Consider the following 24,787-nt stretch of genomic DNA (forward strand, 5'->3'; position numbering starts at 1 on the left):
TCTGAGATGTCCCATGCTCAATGCCCCAGACCGTGATCAAAAGGACCACACTTGGAATCCAATCTTTCGATTTCCTCTATCGAATGTACATTTTTGTACATTACACGCATTCATGCGTATTTTTGATAGGCTATTGAAGCTCCACATTGACTATGCTTTCACAATGAAACCGTTGGAAAAGTCCCAGGAAGCGATCGAAAGAGTGGAGGTACTCTTGAATTCCGTTGGCTGTCATGGTGGAAATGTGTCTATAGTTGCTGCAAAGAACACAGGGGAGGCCCATGAAATTGCTCAACAAGTGTCAATGAGTGGACAAAAAGCTAGACACTTTTTGAAGAAAGTTTCCCAAGGAAAGCCAAGTCGATATGATGCTCAAAGTAGCTCCAACCAGCAGGCAGGTAACCTTTGGGAGCTTTGGAAGGAGTTATGCAAAGCTACTACTGACAATGATTCAAATGGCGAGCTTGCAAACAAGCGCAATCAAGTTTGGGCCCATTTTGATAAAATGGTCAAGCTTATGAGCCTTAACAGCACAACAGAAGAACAACGGCAATCATTTCAAGAAGCTTTGGCGGATTTTACCAAGGTTTTCACCCTTTCTTGGGGTGAAAATAACATCACACATTACATGGTAAGTCATTCATGGTGTATTCATTACAAGGGATTGTTTTTATTTACTAATGTGGATCGTTTGCTCATGTGAACAACATATCTTGTTTGCGCATGGTGCATTTTTTATGCACAAGTATGGATCGCTTGAAATTTTTAGCACTCAAGGCATGGAGAAGTCCCATTATCGAGCAAGGGGAGTGTACTTCAAAAATACTCGACATGGTGGTGGAATGGTGCAATCCAATTATTTGGAGGAGATGTTCAACTGGTTTTTTCGCACAACATTTGCTCGTAAGCTCACAACGGAGCGTGCGCGACAATCCAAGATTGCTATTGAAGTGCGCAAATGGAGTCGTCAAGAGCATAGCAACAAGTGGCAAATGTCGCAAGGTCCCACCAAGCATGCTGCATGGCGGCGATGCAGAGTGCGACAAGGATCAAAGTGGATACTGCGCGAGTCACTAAACGTGAACGCAGGGTCCAACTCTTAGCGACATGTTTATTTAAAAAATAATACTTCTTTTAAAAAAATTAGTGTGAACAGGGCCCTTTTTAAATGGGCCCTTATAAATATTGCATGCTCTCATAAATCACTCATTTCTTAAGAACAGGTGAGCTCTTACCAACGAAATGGCGCGCACCAAACAAACCGCGAAAGAGCATCCGCCTGCCAACAAAAACACCCTCCAAGGATGTGAGAAGCCGTCATGGCTTAAAGGCACAAGAAAACGGCCACGAACACCTGGCTGTTCCAGGAACTCTTCTGGTAGTGGGCATGATGGTAGGGCACGAGAGTCATCAAGGACTGTTGAATCTCCACCTCCTCAAGATATAACACCTAGAAAGAGAATGAAGCAACGTGCCCAGCGCTGGAGAGAAGCAGAGGGCCAGCAAACATCAGAGTCCGATAGGGAGCAGCCGTCGCGCCCCCAATCACAAGCAGGACCATCCAGGACTCGGGTGGTCAATACAGACACCGAATCAGAGAGTGAGCCACCATGGCTGCGAGAAAACTATCGTGCACACACCGGGTGGCCGTTGGGGGGAAGACATTGCCTCAAGGCAAGGGAGCTCTCCCCACACAACAAGATTGGCAACCAAGGGAAGAGGAAGAATCAGAACAGGCTGCAGAACCAGCCCCTAAGCATGTAAACAGACGCAAGTCTAAGTTTTTCAAGAAGCCTTCACGCTGCCCACCAGCAAATGTACAAGTGCCCCCAAGACAACCGCAGCGGCGCCAAAAAATAGCAAGGACATTTGCAGAAATCCGCCACTACTAGAAGACGACGGAGCTCTTGATTCGACGCGCCCCCTTTGCTCGCACTGTGAAGGAAGTGCTTCAAAGCTATGGAAATCAGTATAGAATGCAAGCAATAGTGCTAGAGGCTATTCAAGAAGCTGCAGAGGCCCACATCATTTCAGTGTTGGAAGATACCAACCTATGTGCCATTCATGCAAAGCGAGTGACAATACAGCCAAAATATATGCAGCTTGCACGACGATTGCGACGAGACTTCGAGCATTAGCCGAAGTTACCCCTCTTTTTGTATTGCACACCCTTATCTTTGTAATGATTTGACTTTCCAATGACAATATGATCAACAGTTGTGTCTACTCTGTCTATTATCTTTGTAATTTCAAGTTCTGTATGTAATTGTAGTCAATTTCAGTAAATTTGTGCATTTTAAGTAACCTTAGGGGTAGATAAGCCTACAAGGGGCAGAAAAAGGCCTGGCCACAAGGGCGCGCAAATGGCCCATCCAAAACTGATGGATGGGCCATTTGCGCGCCCTTGTGGCCAAGCCTTTTTCTGCCCCTTGTAGGCTTATCTACCCCCAAGGGTACTTAAAATAACCAAATTTCCTAAAACCTATTGGTTTTGCATCAATATTTTATATGGATCCTTATGGACACCTTTTTTTGGTCATTTCAAGCTTTGAATTCCTTATAGGATATCAAAACAAATAACATATTGTGAAACCAAGTGTCCAATGTAATTTGACTTTTTGGTGCAAGGGTGTAGTAGGTAGAGCTAAAGCAAGTGATAGTTTGCTGGAAACTTCATTTCATAATTGATTTGAGCTTTTCTAGTGTCCTTGAGTGTGAACATATACTGGAATTGCCATAAAAAGGTTGCATTTAAATGAATGATGCAAAATCAATCCATTGCAATAAATTTGTGCTTTTTAAGTACCCTAGGGGGTAGATTGGCCTATAAGGGGCAAAAAAATGCCTTGCCACAAGGGCGCGCAAATGGCCCATCCAAAACTGATGGATGGGCCATTTGCGTGCCCTTGTGGCTAGGCCTTTTTCTGCCCCTTGTAGGATTATCTACCCCCAAGGGTACTTAAAATAACCAAATTTACTAAAACCTATTGGTTTTGCATCAATATTTTATATGGATCCTTATGGACACCTTTTTTTTGGTCATTTCAAGCTTTGAATTCCTTATAGGATATCAAAACAAATAACATATTGGGAAACCAAGTGTCCAATGTAATTTGACTTTTTGGTGCAAGGGTGTAGTAGGTAGAACTAAAGCAAGTGATAGTTTGCTGGAAACTTCATTTCATAATTGATTTGAGCTTTTCTAGTGTCCTTGAGTGTGAACATATACGGGAATTGCCATAAAAAGGTTGCATTTAAATGAATGATGCAAAACCAATCCATTGCAATAAATTTGTGCTTTTTAAGTACCCTAGGGGGTAGATTGGCCTATAAGGGGCAAAAAAATGCCTGGCCACAAGGGCGCGCAAATGGCCCATCCAAAACTGATGGATGGGCCATTTGCGCGCCCTTGTGACCAGGCATTTTTTGCCCCTTATAGGCTAATCTAACCCCCTAGGGTACTTAAAAATCACAATTATACTCAAATTGACTCCAATTACATACCTTGAAATAACAAAATCAAAAAACAATTCATATCACCAATTGAAACAATTTTCAAAATTGACAAATCAGATTGAAAAGAATTTGCAATATAGAGAGACAATTTCAAATATTTTTTATTCCTTCTAGCACGGTGATTTTACATCATGTATCTGAGGAGTTCAGAATTTTTTTGACCATTTCCTGGCGCCTATTTTGCGCGTAAGGCAACTCCCCAGTCAAGAGGGACTGCGCTATGGCATTTGGGTCAGTTGAGCCAATGGAAGCATGTATCCCTATCTGGGCAAGCACTTTACCACGAAAGCCAGTGCCAAATGCTGTGCATACAAGGGATCTACTCACTAGGAACACTTGATGCGCAGTTTGAGCAATGGTACTCAAACACAAAAACTTGCTCAAAGCTTTTAACGACCAAGTCATAAAATGGGCTTGGGGAGTAAATTCATTATGGATAATGGCCACATCGCCAGGGGGGAGTTGTCTGAGGTAATGCGCAAGGGAAGCTTGAGGTCCAAAGCCCGTCCGCTTGCCACCCGTCCTTGTAGCAAAATCATCAACCTCCACAACATCCTGTCATAAACCGATGAAGGTTGAGAAAAAATACAACGAAGGATAAAATAGTAACATGAAAATTAGGATACAGTTTACCTCCTGCTCCTTGTCATCCTCCTCCCTGTTGCCCTTTGCATCCAAGTCAATGGTCCCATGCACCACAGATACAAGCTTTGGATCATCAGATGGGAGGTTGCATAATGGCATAGGCATCCTAGCAGCCTCAACCTTGGCTTGCGTGGCTTGGAAATCTTCATCAGCCATGTGCAACTGCTCTGCTGCCAGGACCTCCGCACATACAACTGCAATAGTGTCAGCAACAGAGTCCCCATCTGGCAAGAGCTTGCTTTCTAGGGCATCTGGCGTATTGTCTAAGGGACATTTGCTGCTGTTGCATAGCACGCTCAAGCATTCATCCATGCGCAGGCCAAATGCTTTTTCCAAATCATGCAGGAACACAAACTCCTCCCCATCCACTAACACTGAGGAGAAGCGGCTAATTTCTACCTCTGGGATAGCCACATCCGTCAGTGGTAGTGGCACTGGAGTGTCACTAGGGCCAGCCGCAACTATGGATTTCTCAACCACTTCCTCAAGACCCCTAGGGTACTCGAGCTGGTGTGCTTTTCCTTCCGCTGCAGGGTTCATGGGGATAACCTGCTGCTCCTTGGTGTCCTTGATAAAGGACCCAACTTGAAGGTGTGGTAAGCGGAGCTCCTCCAAATCAGGTTCCTCGCTCACTAAGAAGATAAATGTTGCGAGCCGAAAAAGGTACTCCACCCCCAACTTGCGCTTCTTGAGCGCTGACACCCCAGGGGCTTGCTCGTCCAAGTAATGGCCTGCATTGGTTGCAATTTCTTGGAATCGTTGCAACCGCTTGGCGAATGGGCGATCACCTTTGTGTATATAGCGCAAAAGATCGCAAGGCACCCAGATCCCTGCATGTGGGGGGATAGATACAGAATATTTTATGATGTGCTCCTCCATGAACGCAGAAATCTCCTCAAATGCATCCATGTGAAGGGAAACTGTGGCGTCAAGGTCAGGGAGACGAGTAAAAAAGGTGTGGAGGTCCAACTTCCCTTTGTATTTGGTGTCCTCGAGGAAGAGGATGAAGCGTGACAAAGGGGTGGATGTGGGTACAGATGCAGAGGCTGTGGCAGCATCCATGTTTAGCCTGGGGTGTGGATAGAGAGTGGAGGAGCTCAGGAGTTGCAAAAGTGAAAATAGTGAATGAGTTAGGTGGCCCCCCTTTTATAATGTACCCTTTTTTCAAGACATTAAAAAAAAGGCACTTTCACCAAAAAATGATTTCTCATCCCAATGCAAAAAATTATATTCAAAGGCATGATTTGCCGAAGCAAATCATGTTGATTACAGCAAGGATCAATATGAAAATTGCAAGAGTTACAAAGTTATAAGATCGATAGCATAGTTCCATCTATCCCCCAGTCCTCCTCGACCTTCAATTTGTCTTCCATTCTCTTCCCAATCTGCGGACATTCATTACAATAAGCATCTAATGATCGATAAACCATGATGTATTGAAAATGTGGTGGAAGGATTCTCACCTTGTGACCTTGTAAACGAAATTGTGCTTGTTGAAGGGCCTCAAAACCCATAATAACCAAATGTTCTCGAACATTACTGAGAGTCCAATGCTTGTTTACTTGGACTGCCTCCAAAGCATCGTTGGGCATCTTCACTGCAATGTCAAAGCTTGCAATAGCGCCGTCTACACTCTGTAAGGGAGTCCACACTCCAAGCTTGCACATCCAACGATCATAGTGAAATCGTATGTACAAGGAGGTGCGGGATTTCAAATAGCGCATTCCAATACCTGAAGCTCCAACCTTACAACGGTACCGGTCCCCGTTGTGCATGCCCTCCACAAAACCCCAGTCCTCTTCTAAAAGCCTTCCTAATTCCTCGTAATGCGCATCTTTACATACAAGCATTGTGGTAGTCTCCACAAATCCAAACTCTTTAAAAATGTGCACAAAACAATGAATAGGCAAACACCAGCTCAAGCCCACAGACCTAGAAGCTTTAGAGTATTTCAAAGAGTTTTGGACATCCATTATCATCTTTTGCTTGAAAGATGCTACCGACCAAAAATCTGGGACCGGCCACTCCATACTTAATAAGGAAGTTACTTTGATGGGTTCAAGCGTTCCAAATGCTTGTGTAGAAGTAGGGACAATATAGGAGTGAGAATAGAAGAAAATCCTTCTTTGAACCAGTTTGGTTGGGCAAAGATGCGGGAACATTATTGCTCCAATATCCGCATGTATAGCATTGAATGTTCCGGAGAGACTATGTAGTGGCTGCTCCTCCACCAACGTGGATGGAAATATGACTATAAATGCATGACAAATGTTAAGTATGAATCCATAATAACATTACACTGTGATTTCACACCTAGATTTGTATTCTCAAAACATGTACTTACAATGTGTTGAAAATCGAGGTGGTTGTTGCAAGTGCATGGTTGACATTGAGAAAACATGTTGCACAATGGCTATGGTCCCCTTGTCTTTGCGGTTCTTGAAGCCAAGGAGCTTTCCTTTCCAATGAAGATCCAAGTTTGCACGATTCCGCACACGATGAGGGCCAACAGTAGATGGTTGCATGTATACCCAAGCACCTTTGGTGAACTCTTGTGGCACCCACTCATCATCTACACCTCTAGTGTTGTGGCATGCAAGTGCTGTGACCTCATCCTTTGGTCGCCTTTGCGAAGTAGAGTTGGCCATGGTTGAGCAAAGCAAACTAGGAGGAGGAGAAGAACCTTGCTTGTTGCTACAATGTAGGTGTGATAAAGTGATATGAGAAAATGGTCAACCCTTGTGGCAATGGGAGGAGAAGGTGGACAACCCTTGCTTGGTGTGGCACTGGGAGGAGAAGGTGGATAAGCCTTGCTTGGTGTGGCAATGGAAGGTGGTAGGGGAGGAGAGAGGAGCTTCCTTGCTGCAGCAATGGAGATGGTGTAAAGAGAGAGAGTGTTGGAGTAGAGGATGAGTGTGATGGTTGCAACCAAGGAGGGGTTGGAAAAGGGGTTCTAGAGAGAGAAAATCCCTTTTTGCCTAATAACTAATTTTGGGGGAGCTCTGGATAGCAAAAAAAGATTTTTTAAAAGTTTTTTAAAATTTTGAATTTTAGGGTTTTTGGATGCACGTTTTGACTTTTTGAGATCAAAAAATGCTTTTCTGACCATAAAATAGTTTTAGGGGGGTTTTCAGAAGATGAAATTTGAGTTTTGAAATTTTTGAAAAATTTCAAATTTTTGGGATTTTTTCAAAACCGGATCAAAAAGGAGGGAAGTTGGAGGTTCCATATGGCCCACCCCCCCCCCCCCCCCCCCCCCCCCCCACCCCACCTTCTCACTAGGTAAGAGCCCATTTAAAAAGTGTAAGACTACTTTGTCCCCCTACATTTTTGAGGGCATAGAGTGTGTCCACCACCCTCTTCTCATTGGCTGGCCTCTAATTAACCTTAATCCCAAAGGGCCCCTAGAGGGTTCATATTTTTCCTAATGGCTGAAATAGAGAAACACAGGTTGGAAATGTGTAGAAAGATGATTGAAACACCTCAATCCTTGATAGAAAACCCGCTTGGTAAACCTGCAAGTTGGCATGAAGTACCAGCTCCAACCCCTATCAAACTAACTTTAAAGAAACAAGTACACACAAAGGAGAGACTCACGAATGCCTCTGAGTCTAGGGGAGAGCCTATCATAGTGCCAAATACAACAGATGAGACAAATGAGGGGTTCCAGCCTAAAACATTGGTAGAAATGGGTAAGGATTGTAATGGGCTAGATGACCTGTGGAAGCAAATCCGTGATACCAACGAAGCAAACATGGTGAGTTACCAAATGAATAGCACGAGAAAAGAGAAAAATGAGATTTTACCTCCTATTGAAGAATTTGAGGCAAGATCACAAATGAACTTTGATATGCATTCACAAGGGGGAGACCAGGGATCGATTAGTTTGGGACACAGCCAACCAAACTCGCTAAGAACTCTACCCTCTTACCTAGGAGAGTATGAACCCAAGTCTGAGGTGAGAGCAATCCCATCTCAAAGATTGTCTTCTAACAGAGTGGTGGATTCACAAGGCTTAGAAAAATTTGGAGTGAAAGACTCCACCTCGAAGCTTCAAGAAGGGATCAGAGAGTTGGACAAGCCTCAACTAAACACTAGGCCAGTACCATTAAACAAGGTTGGAGAATATTGCGAGGGAGAAGATGAAAACACCACGCTACCGATAGAAGTCCAAGGAGTAGTTTCCAAAGCTATTCTTGACAGTGGAGCAGGAGTCGCTATTGCCACTAAGAAAATCTAAAAAAAATAGGAAAAACCGGCTTTGAGAGCTACCAGAATGAAATTGCAATTGGCAGATGGGTTCATGGAAAAGCCTCTAGGACTCTTAGAAAAAGTAATTGTCACCTCGTGCGGAATTGAGTATGAGCATACATTTGTAATAGTCGATTTCGACAAAAAGAAAAATTACGAGATCATCTTGGGAAGACCATTCATGAGACAATTAAAGATGGTCTAGGATTGGGGTTACGACCACATCTACCTCAAACATGGCGAGACTACAACCAAAATACACCTAAAGACCATAGTTACAAAGATGTGAACCAGACACCTGTGGAAGAGTTTTATTCAGCTACATTGGCAGGATCCGAACTCCCAGCATGGTTAGGGCAACAAAAAGAGCTATGGATGTGCGGAGCTTCACATTAAGGGAGATTAAAAAGAGAGGAATGCGACTTAGAAAGAGCTATTGAGGACAAGGATTATATTCCAGAGCCTTTTCCTGAAGATGCCTTGAAACCTTTAGAATGGAAACACATACTAGCAACATTGGATGTCTGTATCATTACAGATAGCCCAACGACAAAATTTTGCGATAAGGATGGCTATGATGTGCTACCCTATTACATGGTAAGCCTTATACCAAAAGGAGATGAGATTGTGGAACCACCAGAACAAGAAGAGTTTTATAACTCCTCTGAGCATCTGGAGGTAAATAATGATGTAGATAATGAATGTTCAGACAGCTCAAGCGAGCGTGGGGAGAAAACAGAGAATATTAAGTTTTATGATTTTGCCAATCAACACCCTAGACGCCAGGAACGCTATAGGAAAAAACGAGCAGAAAACAAAATGAGAGAGAACCTGATGCCCAGGATAAAAGATAAAACTCACTATCTAATGCTTGGCAAAGCAGAAGATTGTGTAAAAGATCAAATATCAGGCAGATTCTCGAGAGTGCGAAGGGAAAGAACGCAAGAGGAAATAAAACAAGTACGGAAAGCTAAAACATAAACAAAATCACAAAAATTGCAAAAATCAAAACAAGAAACAACAAAAGACCCAGAGTGGACCAAACTTGAGCGTAAAAAGAAATACCAAGAATTGAAACGGTCTTTACGAGAGGTATGGACGACTGAGGAAGAAAGTGATGGCAAGGAGGAGTCAGAGAAAGAAAACATGAATGTACCATCACACTATCGAAAATTCATCATCCAGGACAGAAAAATCATAATGACACCACCAGTCAGGGAAAGAATAAACCAGGAATCTTACGATTGGCCGAAAAATGGAAAACGGACAGACCTCGCTGAACCAGGTGAAAAGCCTCAGCCGGTCTATATCGCAACTGATCTAGAGCCTGAAGAAGAAGAACGGCTAACACAACTTCTCAAGAAGTATAAAGATGTGTTTGCATGGTCCTACAAAGACCTCAAAGGAGGTGATCCATCGATATGCCAACATACAATTCCTTTGAAATCAGATGCCAAACCTAGCAAACAGCGTCCTTATACGTATAATGACACATTTGCTAAACGAATCAAAGAGGAGATTGACAAGCTGATGGATGTTGAATTCATCTACGAAATTGACCATACATATTGGGTGTCACCCCTTGTGGTTGTCCCCAAAAAGAACGGAAAGCTGCAAGTGTGTGTGAACCTCAAAAAGGTAAATGCAGCCACCACAAGGGATAACTATCCCTTGCCGATCACAGAACATGTACTTGAGAGGGTGTCCGGGAAACGGGCTTATTCCTTTCTAGATGGATTTTCAAGGTATAACCAACTGGCAATTGCAATCGAGGATCAACACAAAACAGCGTTTTCCACAGAATGGAGAATATATGCGTATAGAGTTATGCCTTTTGGCTTAACTAATGCCCCAGCTACCTTTCAGAGGTTAATGACGCATGCGTTCAAAGAATACCTGAGAATATTCTTAGAAATATATATGGATGATCTTTGCGTACACTCTCTTCTACGAGAATAACATATTGACCATTTACAAAAGGTATTTGAGATGTACAGAACATATCGAATCTGTCTTAACCCGGAAAAGTGCATTTTTATGGTTAGGAAAGGTCGCATTTTAGGACACATTGTCTCAAGAAATGGCATAACCACTGACTTAGACAAAATCAAAGTCATAGTAGACCTTCCCATGCCTACTAATGTGAAACAAGTGCAATCCTTCATGGGACAGTGCTGATATTATTGAAGATTCATATATATATGTTTGCAGTCATTGCACAACCTCTGTATCGTTTCTTAGTCAGTTTTGACTGGACTAAGGAGTGTGAGACTTCATTCCAAAAGCTTAAGGAAAACCTTGTATCAGCACCGGTACTTAAGGCACCATATTGGAAAAAGATATTCCATGTTCACATTGATGCTTCTGCATATGCAATTGGGAGTATTCTGGCTCAACCTGGAGACGGAAAAATGGATTTCCCAATTTGTTATGCAAGCAGACAGTTAAAATGTGCAGAAAAGAACTACACAACCACTGAAAGAGAAGGGTTAGAAATGATTTATGCTGTAAAGAAATTTTGGCATTATTTGCTCGCAAACAAATTTGTGTTCTTCACAGATCATCAAGCTCTTTTGTATCTGGTAAATAAACCATGCAATACTGGGAGAATTGTACGCTGGTTTATTATATTGCTAGAGTTTGATTTCACAGTGGTGGTCAAAAAGGGTAAAACTCATCTACGGACGGATCATCTTTCACGGCTACAAAACGGAGAAGCTCCTGAAGGAGTAGATGATGACATACCTGATGCTTGTCTTTTCAATATTGAAATGATACCCAAATGGTCTTAGGAAATTGTTAGCATTCTTTCCTTTGGAGGTAAATTTGATAACAATAAAGACAAACAGCAAACAATTCGACAAACAAAAAACTTCTAGCTGATTGCAGGACGACTATATCACCTAGGATCGTACCAGATTCTACGATTATGTATAAACCTGGAGGAATTCGAGTGTTATCTAGAAGAAGCACATGTCCAGGATTGTGCATTTCATTGTTCAACAATGAAAACACACCAGAGAATGAAACAATTAGGGGTTTATTGGCCAACTATGTATGCTGACACGCATTCTTACATTAACAATTGTACTATATGTAGTGCCAAACGACCAGTGGATCACGCGACATTGTTTTAGGTAAAAATTGCACCTGCATGGAGTCAATATATCATTGATTTCTTAACCACAAGGACGTTTCCTGAAAACATAACAAGAGCACGGAAAAGGGCTATAGAGTTGGAGGCTCGTGACTTTCAGTTAATTGGAAATCAACTCTATAAGCGAGGAAAGGACAATCAACTTAGAATCCATGCAAGTGAAAGTGAATACCTGCTGATTCTAGAACACACACATGGAGGCATAAGTGGAGGCCATTTTTCAGGCGATAAGACGGAAAAAATTGTCTTAACTGCAGGAATATGGTGCCTACATTGCATATGGATGCTAACGAGTTTGTAAAGCGTTGTGACGCATGTCAGCGCACCAAGGTGCCGATAAAGAGAGATGAGATGCCATTACGGCCAATGATGGGAGAAAGGGCCTTTTCAAAATGGGGCATTGATTTTGTGGGGCCTATTTCACCCCCTGCACATCGCAGCCATACCCAATATATCATTGTGGCTACGGACTATCTCACAAAATGGGCGGAAGCCAAGGCAACACAAAAAGCAGACGCAAGAACCACTACACAATTTTTATATGAAAATGTCTTTGTACGATACGGATTACCAATAGAAATTGTCAGTGATCGAGGAACACATTTTCTTAATGAAGTCATTGAATATCTGCTAGAGGAATTCATGGTCATACATAGAAAATCTGCTCCATATCATCCACGGGCAAATGGACAAGCTGAGGCCACAAATAAAACACTATGCACGGTTCTCACTAAAATTGTATCAGAGTCAAGAACAGACTGGGATCAGTAGTTACACTCAACAATATGGGCATACAGGGTAGCTTACAAAACATCAATAGGAACGACACCGTACATGCTTCAACAAATCCATCAAGAAAAACAACGGATGAAAGAGAAACAAAGGGTACGAGAAGAAGCCCAAGCAGAAGCAAAAGAATGCATTGCAAAAATACGGCTTCTACGACAACAACAACAATGTGGATCACCATTGCGAATAAATGCTATTCGACTAACGAATTTTGATGAAGACACAGTGGAGCCAATAATTGCAGTCAAAGTGGGTAGCAATCAAGTTGAATCGACGGCATTGCTTGATTTTGGAGCTCAAGAAAATCTAATCTCTTACAGATTATACAAACAGCTCAAGCTCAAAGGTCAACTACATTCTACTCCACAAGTGTTGGAAAGTAGTACATCACATTTGCTACAATCAGTGGGCTGGGCGATATTGCATGTACAAGTACATCAATATATTTACCCACACAAGTTTTATGTGGTTAAAGATGAAAGCATACAACACCCCATGTTGTTGGGACAACCTTGGCAAAAAGAGTATAATGTGAGGAAAGATTGGAATGCGGATGCAGTCAAAATTCAGCATGCACAAGAACAACACGTGATATCCTTTGCTCAGCAACCACGGAAGAACCAGCTAGCAGCAATGCAATCACTGGATAAAGAACCAAGAGGATGGGTGCCACTAAAGAACAACACGATACCCATGGTGACCAAATAGGGAACTGCCAACCATGTTCACTACAAACATCAAACCACACCGGCTGCAGTGAAAAGATCAAGGTTAGCAACACACGACAAACAATTATGGGTGCGGAAGGATAGAAATGACATGGCAGACAAACCACAATACAACAGAAGCAGATAGTTCAACCAAAAACCAAGGAAATAAAACAAATATGGATCCCAAAGAAAAGGCTCAACAACAACTTAAATGCGACTCGCATTTGGATCCCAAAACCAAAGCAAAAGGAACTCCCTTCAGTACAAGCAACATCAGCATACAGACACACACTACATATGAAACCGGAAAATCGATCTATGTGGGTACCAATCAACAGCAAAACAATGACAACCGCGGAAGTAACAATAAACCTACAAAAATCTCCAAAGCAAAGCTAGAAATGGAAAGCAAAAGAGACAAAGTCTATGGCCAATTCCTCCACGAAAATTAACTCCAAGGAGACGACTATGGCCATATCGACAGTAGCGGCAAACCAAGCGACTTTTGCACGAAAGACGATCAAACAGAGAGCGGTAGAGTTACAACTTTTACTTGCAAAGAAAATCGGCCACCCAAATCAACAACAAACAGGAAACCTTCACGGAGAATGCCAATAAGCATATTGCTTATATCCTCCTCTTGCACATCATTAATTTTTCCATGGATTGACCGAGTATGCATCATATAGGGCCACATTACACGGCCAAGCATTAGCACAATTTTTTTTAACCCATGCATGGCACATACACCACGGCGATACCTTGTCGTCCGGGAGGACTCCGGCTAGGAAGGGGGGAGGCATTCTCAAATGCGGACCCAATGGAAAAAAAAGCAAAAAAGGGCATGTTTTTCGACTATTTTTAAGGGTTGTCGTTTGATTGTAAATTTTTTTGGACTAACCCAAGTACATATGCATTTGTACAGCATGAATCTTCAAATGTACGGGGCCAAACGCCAAATCAAGTCCCTAAGTGTGTGTATATAAGTAAAAATAGCCATTTTTCGGGCAAAAAATTGGTAAAACAGAGAAATCCGGCCATAAAAATTGCATGTGAGTGTATATAGTGTTTTACGGTGATGTTTTTGATTTATTATAATTTTTGGGGATTTTTTGGGTTTAACTTGCTATTTTCCTTTTAATTTTACTAATTTTCGGCAGAAAAACTTCAAAAATACAAAAACAGGTGAAAAACGGCCGTAATGAAAAACAGAAAATATGGGGATGATCAGTGACTATAGAACAACCTATGGTACAATGGAGGTGCAATTATGTAAATGGAGCGAAAAGCGTGTTTTAGCCAGATTTTGACCGAAACGTCAAATTTCTTGTAAACTGGGCAAATGGAGTCCAAATCAAGAAATTTTTGAGCCGAAACCACGTCTCGCAAGAAGTTGGGAGTACATGTCAAATTTCATGGAAAGTGGTTTGGGGACCCCCATTATAAGAAATTTTCACTTCATTTTAAGCTCATTTCCACTATTGACTTTTGAGAGAGAGCTCCTGCCACCTAGAGCGAACGGGACTTCCAACAGCTTCTACGACGCGCACAACCACCCGACGGGCTCCAAAGATGAGAGGTAGGCTCACCACCTTGAGCTTTTCGGACATGTTTCTTGTTTTGTCGCGAAAACTAGCGTAGGGTTCACACAGAAAGCGAGCAGTAGAGACCTACAGGTAGAAGTGACCACCTAACGGCTAACCCAAAAGCAATGAGGCTTCATCGGCAGCTTACCCAAGCATAGGAGACCACTTTTGGATGACCAAAGGCAGTAGAAAACCATCGGAAAAAACCCTAATTCCTAGAGCCCCGCAAGAGGCCACCAAATGGAAAATCGGCGGAAAGGCACCCAAATCCTATCAAAACTTATGGGTAGCAGCATCTCGACATGCTCGACAAGTCTATATATCCCACATGGCCATACGGTGACCCGAAGCGGCACTAAACTTCGGAAACGGCATCAGACACACAAAGTGTCAAATAGCTCTCGCGGCCAACAAACCACATGTCTGTTTGCCACCAAACTTCACGAGCGGCTTTCCTAGACCATCAACAACCAAGTCCTATGGTGGTAGACCACCATAAGTCATCGAAGACATGAAAACGCAACCACGGGCACTTCCAGAGCGACAAATTGCCAAACGGAGCTCCGGTGAAGCCACAATCGACAAAAACCATATGGCAAGGATCCCCCAGGGATCGGGAAGCTATGGAGACCAACATCGAGAAATTTCATCGCCGAAAAGCACTCCAAAAGTCAGAAAACGGCTCGGAGGATCTGAAATCCACACAGGGAGTTTCTTTCTATCAATTTAACTTTTTTGTTGAAATAATGCTTAAAAGGAACTTAGGGGGACTCAGGGCAGGTACCAGTAGCACATCCAGTATAATTTTCATCGGGAGACATCCTACGTGTAGGATGTCTCAAGGCCAAATCTGGGCACCAAACCTTACATCTCTCATCAGACAAAGTTTCTGAATAGCCTGAACAAGCTAGTCCACCAAGTTTCATCACATTTGGACAAAACTTGACCTCATGTGCATAAAAAAATGCAAAGTCAGGGCATAGAGGCAATAATGGGCCATAGACGTACCAAAACTTGTCCAAATCACATGAAACTTGCACAATACACTCATGAGCACATTGCCAACCTATCTGTGTGGTCACATGTGAAAAATGATGAAATAGACATCCTACGCGTAGGATGTTTAAATGACAATTTTGGCACCCAAATAGTATTTTTCAACTCCAGATCTCTTTATGACCCCTTCATGAGCTCATATATCAAGTTTCAAGCCATTCCCATCACTTTTGGCCCCCAACACCTCCAAGATGCACTTTTTGAGCCCAAACACACAACACATGCTCTTACCAACACCAATTCTTGTCTAAACCAAAATCCAAGAGCAGAGCCATGTTCCACATGCCAAGAGCTACCCACAGAACCAATTTCAAGCTATTTTGATGAAATACACATCCTACGCGTAGGATGTCTCCAGCATGATTTTGAACTTCTGTGCAAAAAATGACATCATGGAAGCCATTACCATGGTGCAAGAAGCTCATATATCAAATATCAACCCAATTGAATATCATTTGCCACCAGTTGTGGACTTCCTACCAATTTATAAGCCAAAAAGCCTGAATGTGTCCAGAAATGCACTTTTTGATGCCCAAACCCAATTCCAATCACATAGCCATGTTGCACAGGCCAAGGGCCACCAGCCTCTCAAGTTTCACCAAAAACTGATGAAATAGACATCCTACACGTAGGATGTCTAAATGATAAATTTTGTCTAGAATGATACTGTGAGCACATGCAGGGTTCCCCAAGTTCCTTTTAAGTTTTATTTTCAATTTTCAAGTCATTTGGATAGTTAAAACTCAGTTTCTCAGCTGATATGGAAAAAACGCTAACTTCGGACTATTGAGTGCAACAAGATCCATGGCTGAAGAAGAGAATGACAATAAAAGACTACTTGGAAGAAGTAGAGCCATTTGTCATCCTAGATGGAACTCTGAAGCCAACCAGCGCGTGGATTCATGAGGATTTTCTAGAGTCCAATGATTTGAAGATCTACCAAGGCATGTTCAAAGATACTGAAGGAAATGCAATAGAGATACCCATGCTACCTTGGGAGCTCAATGAGTTTGTCAGAAGCAAAATGGGAGAGTACCTGGAGAAGATAGATCTCCATAACTATTTTGAAGCTCTGCCAACGGGAATCGACATCAAAAGAGTGTGGGAGTTTGTGACCACTATCAAAGAAGATGGAGTGGCGAGAGTCACTGATCTACAAGGCAAGCCAGATACTATGATTGTAATCACAGAGAGTGGTGGCAGCCGTTCTAGACATCTCCAACAAAGCGGATAGTGTGACAAAGAGGAGAGATGAAGTCAAGGTGTACTCTGAAAAGAAGAGCAACTACACTTTTGAAGACATTGCAAACCCTAAAGTGGATGTCATGAGCCAGCTCTACAACCAGTACTTCCAGATGTGTACAAAGCGGCCACAAAAGTACAGAATGCCGCCTGGAGCCATTGCTACCACCTTCACCTGGGCAATGCAAAAGAGCAAGCCAAAGGTGATAAATTATGCTGCTTATATCCATGACAACCTGGTGAAGATGGGCGACAAAAATCCCACCTACATTGTGCCAGGTGAACTGATAACAGAAGTGGTTTATGGGGCATTGCACGCCAAGGGAAACTGGCCAGAACCTCCTTCACAGAATGATTAGCTAAGGCTGAAAGAAGATAAAGAAGAAGAACCGCCCAAGGCACCAAGAGTAGCCACACATTTGAAGCGCCGGCTAGAGACCGTGCTAGAAGAGCCGCCAGAGCCGAAGAAGGGAAAGAAAGAAAGTTTACAGGTGCCGATCAAAGAGACCCAATCACAGAAAGCGGTACGACTCGAAAGATTGATGGAAAGCTTCAGAGCCGAGAGAGCACTGAAAGGAGATTTGAGCGAGCTGTGGAAGCCCTCACTAGAAGCCATGTCTGGATCGTCTCGAAGGGTGCACACAGATCGATTTGAAGACTACATCAAGAATTTTGAGATCCTGGATGCTACAACAGAAAATATCCCAAATGTTCCTTTCACAGAAGAAGAAGTGGATGAAGTACAACGACAGCTGCTAGAAGAGAAGGAAGGCCAAGAAAGAGAGCGAAAGACCAAGGCAGGGACCGGGACTTCAAGAAGAAGCCACCAACTCCACCGTCAAGCCCGGAATCCAGTCCACCGCCATCACCACCTCCCCTTAGCCCTCCACAAACCCAACAAAAGGAGGAGCTAGACACATCTGATGAACACAAGAAGATACAAAGAAAGAAAAGAGCCAAGAGCAAGAGCAGAAAGAAGAAGCTAAGCCCAAAGATGAGCAGCCAGAGCCAGAGGAAAGAAAATTTAGCACATTTCTTGATCTACTAGCTGCGGGGTATTCACGAGAAGAGGCAGCCACTGTGGCATTTGAGCTGGCAAGCACAAGGCCCAAAGAACAGATGCAGAGCTTGCAGTTAGTAGAACTGAAAGAGATGGCCACTGATACAGTGGACCTACAGCCACCTACCAATGATTGGGATGTGGTGATGCACAAGCTAACCGGGCTCAGGGAAAAATCATTGGCCACAGAAAGTGAGATTGACAATCTCAAAGCCAATGAAGTTCTTATCAAATCTGAAGTCGACACACTACAAAAACGAAGCCAAGAGCATATAGAGAAAGAAGCAAAGCTACAAGTCAGTCTGGCCACGACACTACAAAGATGTTAGGAGATGGAACGAGAAAATCAGGCAGCAGATCAAAGACTTCAAAGAGCTGAAGAAGAATACAAGAAAATCAGCAAGTCATTGACAGATGCAGAGAGGGAAAGGGACAACCTAACCCTGCAACTTGCTGAAGAATCCAAAGAAGTGGAAACACTCAGGAATGCCAAAGAGAAGGCAGAGATAGAGCATGAGGCGAGCCAGGATGAGGTAATAGAGCTTAAAGATCAAATTAAAGTCAAAGATCAAACCATCCAAAGGCTACAAACATCTCCTGCTAGAGTCAGAGCTACTAGCTCGACTCACACTACTTCAGAGACTGATTTATATGAAGAACAAATGAAAGAGCTTCAAAAGGAGTTAACATTGGAGAAGCCGCAAAGGCTGATGCTGGCTGAGGGCTCTATGGTAATGCAGAATTGACTGGAAGAAGAGCACAAGGCCATGCAAAATGAGCTAGAAGCCATCAAGAGAAATCTAGAGGAGGCGGAAAAGATAAATGCCGATCTGGACGACCTCGTTGTGAATATGGAAGAGCAAGCGAAAGAGGAGAAGAAAACATTTCAGAAATAGATAGGAGAGCTGAGAGGCCAGCAGCAAATAGAAGAGCAGTAGTTTAGCACTGGGCCAGCAGCCATGGAGGAAATAGATATAGAGAATGTGGCAAATCCAATGGACACCACCATGCAAGAGAAAATCCTTGTAGGACCCTCACAAGTGCCACAAGATCTGACCCAAGAAGAAGAAGAGAAGCTGCAAAAGGCCATAGAAGCGACAGTCAGAGACACAGCCAAAGAAGCCTTGGAATGTGAGTAGAGGGTATTTAAATCTATGACTATTCGGAAGATAGATGCCAGCAACCTTCGGCGTGAATGGCTACAGCCCTCTCTCCCATATCCTTTGCTGAAATATGAAGCTGCCGCGATCAACAAGCAAATCAGAGAGGAGCCAACAATGCCAATTTACAAAGCAGACATCTCCAAACCTGAAGGGGTCAAGCTGATAGTAGAATCTCAGCCCAGGTGGAGAAAGGCATGGCTGACAAAGTATCCACAATATCTAATCCATCTGGTAGAGGCACCCAAAGTGATCAGAGATAACCTCAGTTTCTGCCCTCTACCAAGGATGAGAACGTGGAAAGCCCACGAGTTGCTGCAGAGAAGCCAACCTACTTGGCTGAATTACCCGAAGCTGCCAGGCTCGAAGGCAGGCGAGAGAATAAGTGAGTAATACATGGTGAATTCCCTAACGTGCGCCATCAAATTGTTCACTAGCTCGCCTGGCCTATCTTTCATCATGATGAGAAAGATATGTAAAACCCTTTTGGTAGTCTTCGAGACCTTCAAACCAGGCCAGGCGACAAACAATATCTTCTTCTTTCAAGATACATACAGATGTGCATATGATTTGTCTGGTCAGCCTTCTCACGAGGTGATACATGCATTGTATCAAAGGATTATGTTTTTGCCATCTTATCACCTCCAGGCCTTTGAAGAAGCCTTCTACACCAGCTTCTTCACAATCAGCACAGATATATTCGGCCCCACACTACTGGCTCAACATGCGAGATATGAGTCACTTCTCAAGATGAGAGACAACCTACACTGAAGAAGCAGCTCAACAGCCATGTCACGGACGACATGAACAAGGAGGGGGGGAGTGTTAGCGGCTGGACACACCCTACGGAAAATGACTGCTTGACGGAATATTATTTTTTGTAATTATACATTTATTGAGAAAACCCTACATTTCACCTTTGTAAATATTGAGGCTTACATAAGTTTCCAGATTGTATCCCAGTTTTGACATTTAGATTGAGTAGATGGTTAAATTGGAACATTAGGGTTTGAGATTGTAAGGTATTTATACCACTTTTTGACCTTAATGAAAAACCTTTGTCATTTTTAAGAAAAGTATTGTCTGTGAGTGAGCGTAATGTGTACAAGAGAGAGTGAGAGCTTCATCTTGACGCTACACACGCATCAGTGGTCGGAATCAAGTGCGGAGAAGTGCAGTGTGTTGCCCCTGACGAGAGCTACGCGTCAATACCTACATTGCGCGCGTACGGTCTAGTTTTGTGAGCTCGACCTACGAGCTTCATCTCGTGATTCGGTGAGCATACGTTATCCGTTTTTGCATTTCACCATATCCACGCGTTCGCATTGAGTAGAGCTACACATTAGGCACTTTAGATTTCGAAAACGATGACCTGCAAATTTCGGCCAGACATCCTACGTGATTTTGCACCGGGTGTTTAGGGTTGGGATTTTGGTTCATGGACCTTAGGGAGAGTGACCTATTGGTGTTAGTAGGGTCTCCTTCAATTTTTGTGGCGTTTCAAGACCGTTTGACGGGTATTTGGCTCTTGGAAGCGTTGTAGGAAGTCTCCTCTTAAGCACTCCTGAAGGCTGTAGCTTAGACATTGGGTAGAGACCTCTGTAGGAATTAGTCGAGAGTCGGTCGAGTGTAGATTGACACCCTATGCTTGCTTCCACGTGCCTGCGGATCGAGCTTCGTCCTTAGCTGACAAATCATGTTAGGTGACTTCTCGCTGTGCTGACGTCCGTCGCAGCGCTTGTGTCTTTGGACACATATCCTTGGTTAGTTTAAATTGACTAGACAAAGGTGTAGAAACCAATTTTGCATCTTGCATTGCAAACCTTTCTAGTACCTTCTTGATGTAATCCTCTTGAGATAGCTTTAATGTCTCCTTTGTCCAGTCCCTTGATATCTTCATACCAAGTATCCGCTTTATAGCACCTAATCTTTCATTAAAAAAGATTTAAACAACTCCTCTTTTAGGTCTCTGATATCCTTCATGTTAGCACTTGCAATCAACATGTTATTAACATAGAACATTAGGATAATGAACTTCTCATCTCCCAAATTCTTTGTGTAGACAAAATGATCTTAGTTGCATCTGTTGAATCTGTGATCCAACATCCATTGATCGAACTTCAAGTACTACTGTCTTGATGCTTGCTTTAGACCATACAAGCTCTTCTTTAATATGTAAACCATTTTTTCCTTACCCTTTACTTCATATCCCTTTAATTGAAGCATGTAAATTTCCTCCTCTAAGTCACCATGAGGGAATTATGTATTTACATCCATTTGCTCAAGATTTAAGTCATGAGAAACCATAAGGTTTAAGATAATCCAAATTGAGTTCATATTTACAACAAGAGAAAATATTTCATTGAAATAAATACCTTTCTTTTGAGAAAACCCTTTTACCACAAGCCTGGACTTGTACCTTTTCTGTCCACCTTCTTCTTCCTTTAGCTTATACACCCATTTGTTCTGCAGTGCCCGTTACCTTTAGGCAACTCAACCAACTCCCATGTTTGGTTGCAATGTAATGAGTTCATCTGTACTTGAATGCTCTTCATCCATTCTTCTTTGGATTCATGTTGTATAACTTCTTTGTATGATTTTGGCTCTCCAGAATCTGAGACCAAGAGATGGTTGAAAGAAGGAACAAACCTTTTTGGAGGTCTACTTGCTCTCGTAGATCTTCCGGGCATAGGTTGAGGCTCCTCATTTGGTTGACGTTGTTGCACATTGTCACCGCTTGCACTCCTTAAGTCTTCACTATCCTCAAGCTCCATGTACTCATCACATGTGTCTTTTGTTTGTTTTCTTTCCTAGTAATCTTTGTGATTATTTTGTTCGTTGAAAATTACATCCCTACTTCTAAATATTTTACCATCTTCATGATTCCATAGGCGATATACAAAGCCAGCTTCTTCATAGCCAATGAAGAAACACTTTTTGGACTTTGCATCTAGCTTTGACCTTAGGCTTCTATCTATGTGCATAAAAGACTCACACCAAAACATTTTGAGAAATGCATAATTCACCGGTTTACCTGTCCATGCCTCTTTTGAAACTCCCCCATCCAATTTTGTTGAGGGTCACCGGTTGATTAAGTACACAGATGTACTTACTACTTTCGTCCAAAACTCAAGTGGTAGGCTTGCATGTAGTCTCATGCTTTGTGCTTGCTCCATGATTACGTTGTTCATCCTTTAGAAAATCCCATTTTGTTGAGGTGTCCTTGGGGTTTTCCTTTGCCTTCAAATGCCATTGTTAGCACAAAAGCTTTCAGAAGCTTGACTACAATATTCGCCTCCATTGTCGGATCTGAGGCATTTAACCTTGGTACCTGCTTCATTCTCCACAAAGGATTTCCATCTTTGAAATATGGGAAACACATTGGATTTATTCTTCATTACATAAACCCATGTTTTCCTAGTTGCATTGTCTATGTACGTTACATAATACAACAAGCCACCAAGGATGGTGTACTTGCAGGACTCCAAACATCAAATGAACCAATTCAAGTTTTTAGTTTTTTATTTCATTTTCTACCTTTTGAAATTTTACCCTCTTTTGTTTACCATAAACAAAACTCTAAGTCCACTTCTTTCAAACTTGGTAGAAGCTTGTTTGATTGAAGGATTTGTATTTCTTTGGCACTCATATGCCCAAGCCGGTAGTGCCATACCGCAATGTCGACTTCTGTAGCTATTGCACAAGTTGAAGATTGCGTGGTGATAATACACAAGTAAAGTATACCAACCTTTTCTCCTTTGGAAACCACCAAAGATCCCTTTGAGATCTTCCACCATTTGTTTCTGAATGCCATGTTGTGACCTTCATCGTCCAATTGTCCTATACAGATCAAATTTTTGCGAAGAGAAGGAACATGCCTAACATCTTTAAGCTTCCATTCATTTCCATTAGCAATTTTGACACAAACTGTACCTTGTCGGTGTCACATGAAATGAAGCCCCGAAATCTACTATCCAATAATTAGACACATTGTCTAATGAGAGAATTAGAGCATCTTGCTCTACTTTACCTACCACATTGGCCTCCGATGTTGTCTTATTGTCCTGAGACTCGGACTCCTTCTTCTTGGACCAGCAATCCTTCTTGATGTGGTCCTTGTTGCCGCAATTCCAACATCCAAGAACTGACTTTGTGCATGACTTGCTCCGTCTTGAGCGATCACGACCCTTTTGATTTTTGAACCTCTCCTTCGATCTTTCCCTGATTTTTCTTGACAATGCAACACTTGATAATTCACCATGAGAGCTTCTCCTTTGTATTTACTTGCATAGGAGAACACCCACAACGTCATCAAACTTAAGAGTCTTTGTGTTAGAGACAGAGTTACTTACATCCATCACAAGACTGTCCCAACTATCCGGTAGAGATGATAGTATAAGGAGGGCTCGCACTTTGTCGCTGAAATTGACCTTCACCAACCAAAGTTGACTTATGTTGGTGTAAAGTCTTTTAAATGTTTATCAACTAAACCACTCTCTGCCATTTTTAGATTGAACAAGCGATTCATGAGAAATATCTTATTGAATGCCGATGGTTTCTCGTAGAGTTCGTTAAGTGACTTCATCAAGTCCTCCGTGGTCTTTATCTCTAAAATGTTGAAAGCCACACCATTGACGCCAAGCTTAGCCAGATTGTTCCTAATGCCTTTTGGTCAAGAACAATCCATGCTTCATCTGCCATTGTTGCGGGCTTCTTTGCAAGATCGCCTAGTGGCAAATAAAGGTCCTTCTGGTAGAGATACTCTTCAATCTGCATCTTTCAATGTTGGTAGTTTTTGCCATTGAGCTTCTTGATCTTGAGCTTACCTTCCTCCACCATTACTATCACTCAATTCATGGAATCCTTTCCTTGAGATACTTTAGCTACGAGAAAACCTTTCTATGATACCAGTCTTTAAAAAATAGGACGTAGCCAAGTAGATATTAAAGTAGTTTACTTAATGGAGAGATATAATTTTCACACACAAGAGATTATAGAGTAGAGATAGAGAGAGAACACACACATATACGTGGTTCACCCAATGCGGGCTACATCCACAGGAAAGCAACCACTCAATGGATTTAGCCCTTCAAAGTAGGTTACAAAGGGATTTTACCCTTAATGGTGCTCCCGCCTTGCTTCACTCTCACCACCTGACATCAATTTCACAATGCACCACGATATGTTTTGTGTGTAGAAGAGGCCTCCTTTTATAGGCCAAAAGGGATGCCCTCTCTTTTGAGAGGCAGCCGTGTGTAGCCGCCCTTGTGTAGACAAATCCAAGTTGGACTCTCCAATGTGCCCATGTGTAGACAAGTCCAAGTTGGACTCTCCAATGCGTCCATGTGTGGCCGCCCTTGAAAAGCCAAGTACGCCTTTCAATCAGCCATCGACCATTGACTTTTTACCACCGGCCACCGGCCATGACGACCAGCCATCGCCCAACCGCCCAACCAATCGGCCATTTTTTGACGACTTTCTGGCCCCCGCCGTCTAGCCATAATTTTTTGATAAAAAAGAATATTTCAACGAAAACTCGAGACTGGGCGTGAATGTTTGGTTTTTCGGCGAGTGATTTTTCTCACGCATGATGGCTTCTCCTCATAATGAGGGAC

This window comes from Adiantum capillus-veneris, chromosome 27 (genome assembly GCF_014529385.1).
Source record: "Adiantum capillus-veneris isolate H3 chromosome 27, ASM1452938v2, whole genome shotgun sequence".
NCBI lineage: Eukaryota > Viridiplantae > Streptophyta > Polypodiopsida > Polypodiales > Pteridaceae > Adiantum > Adiantum capillus-veneris.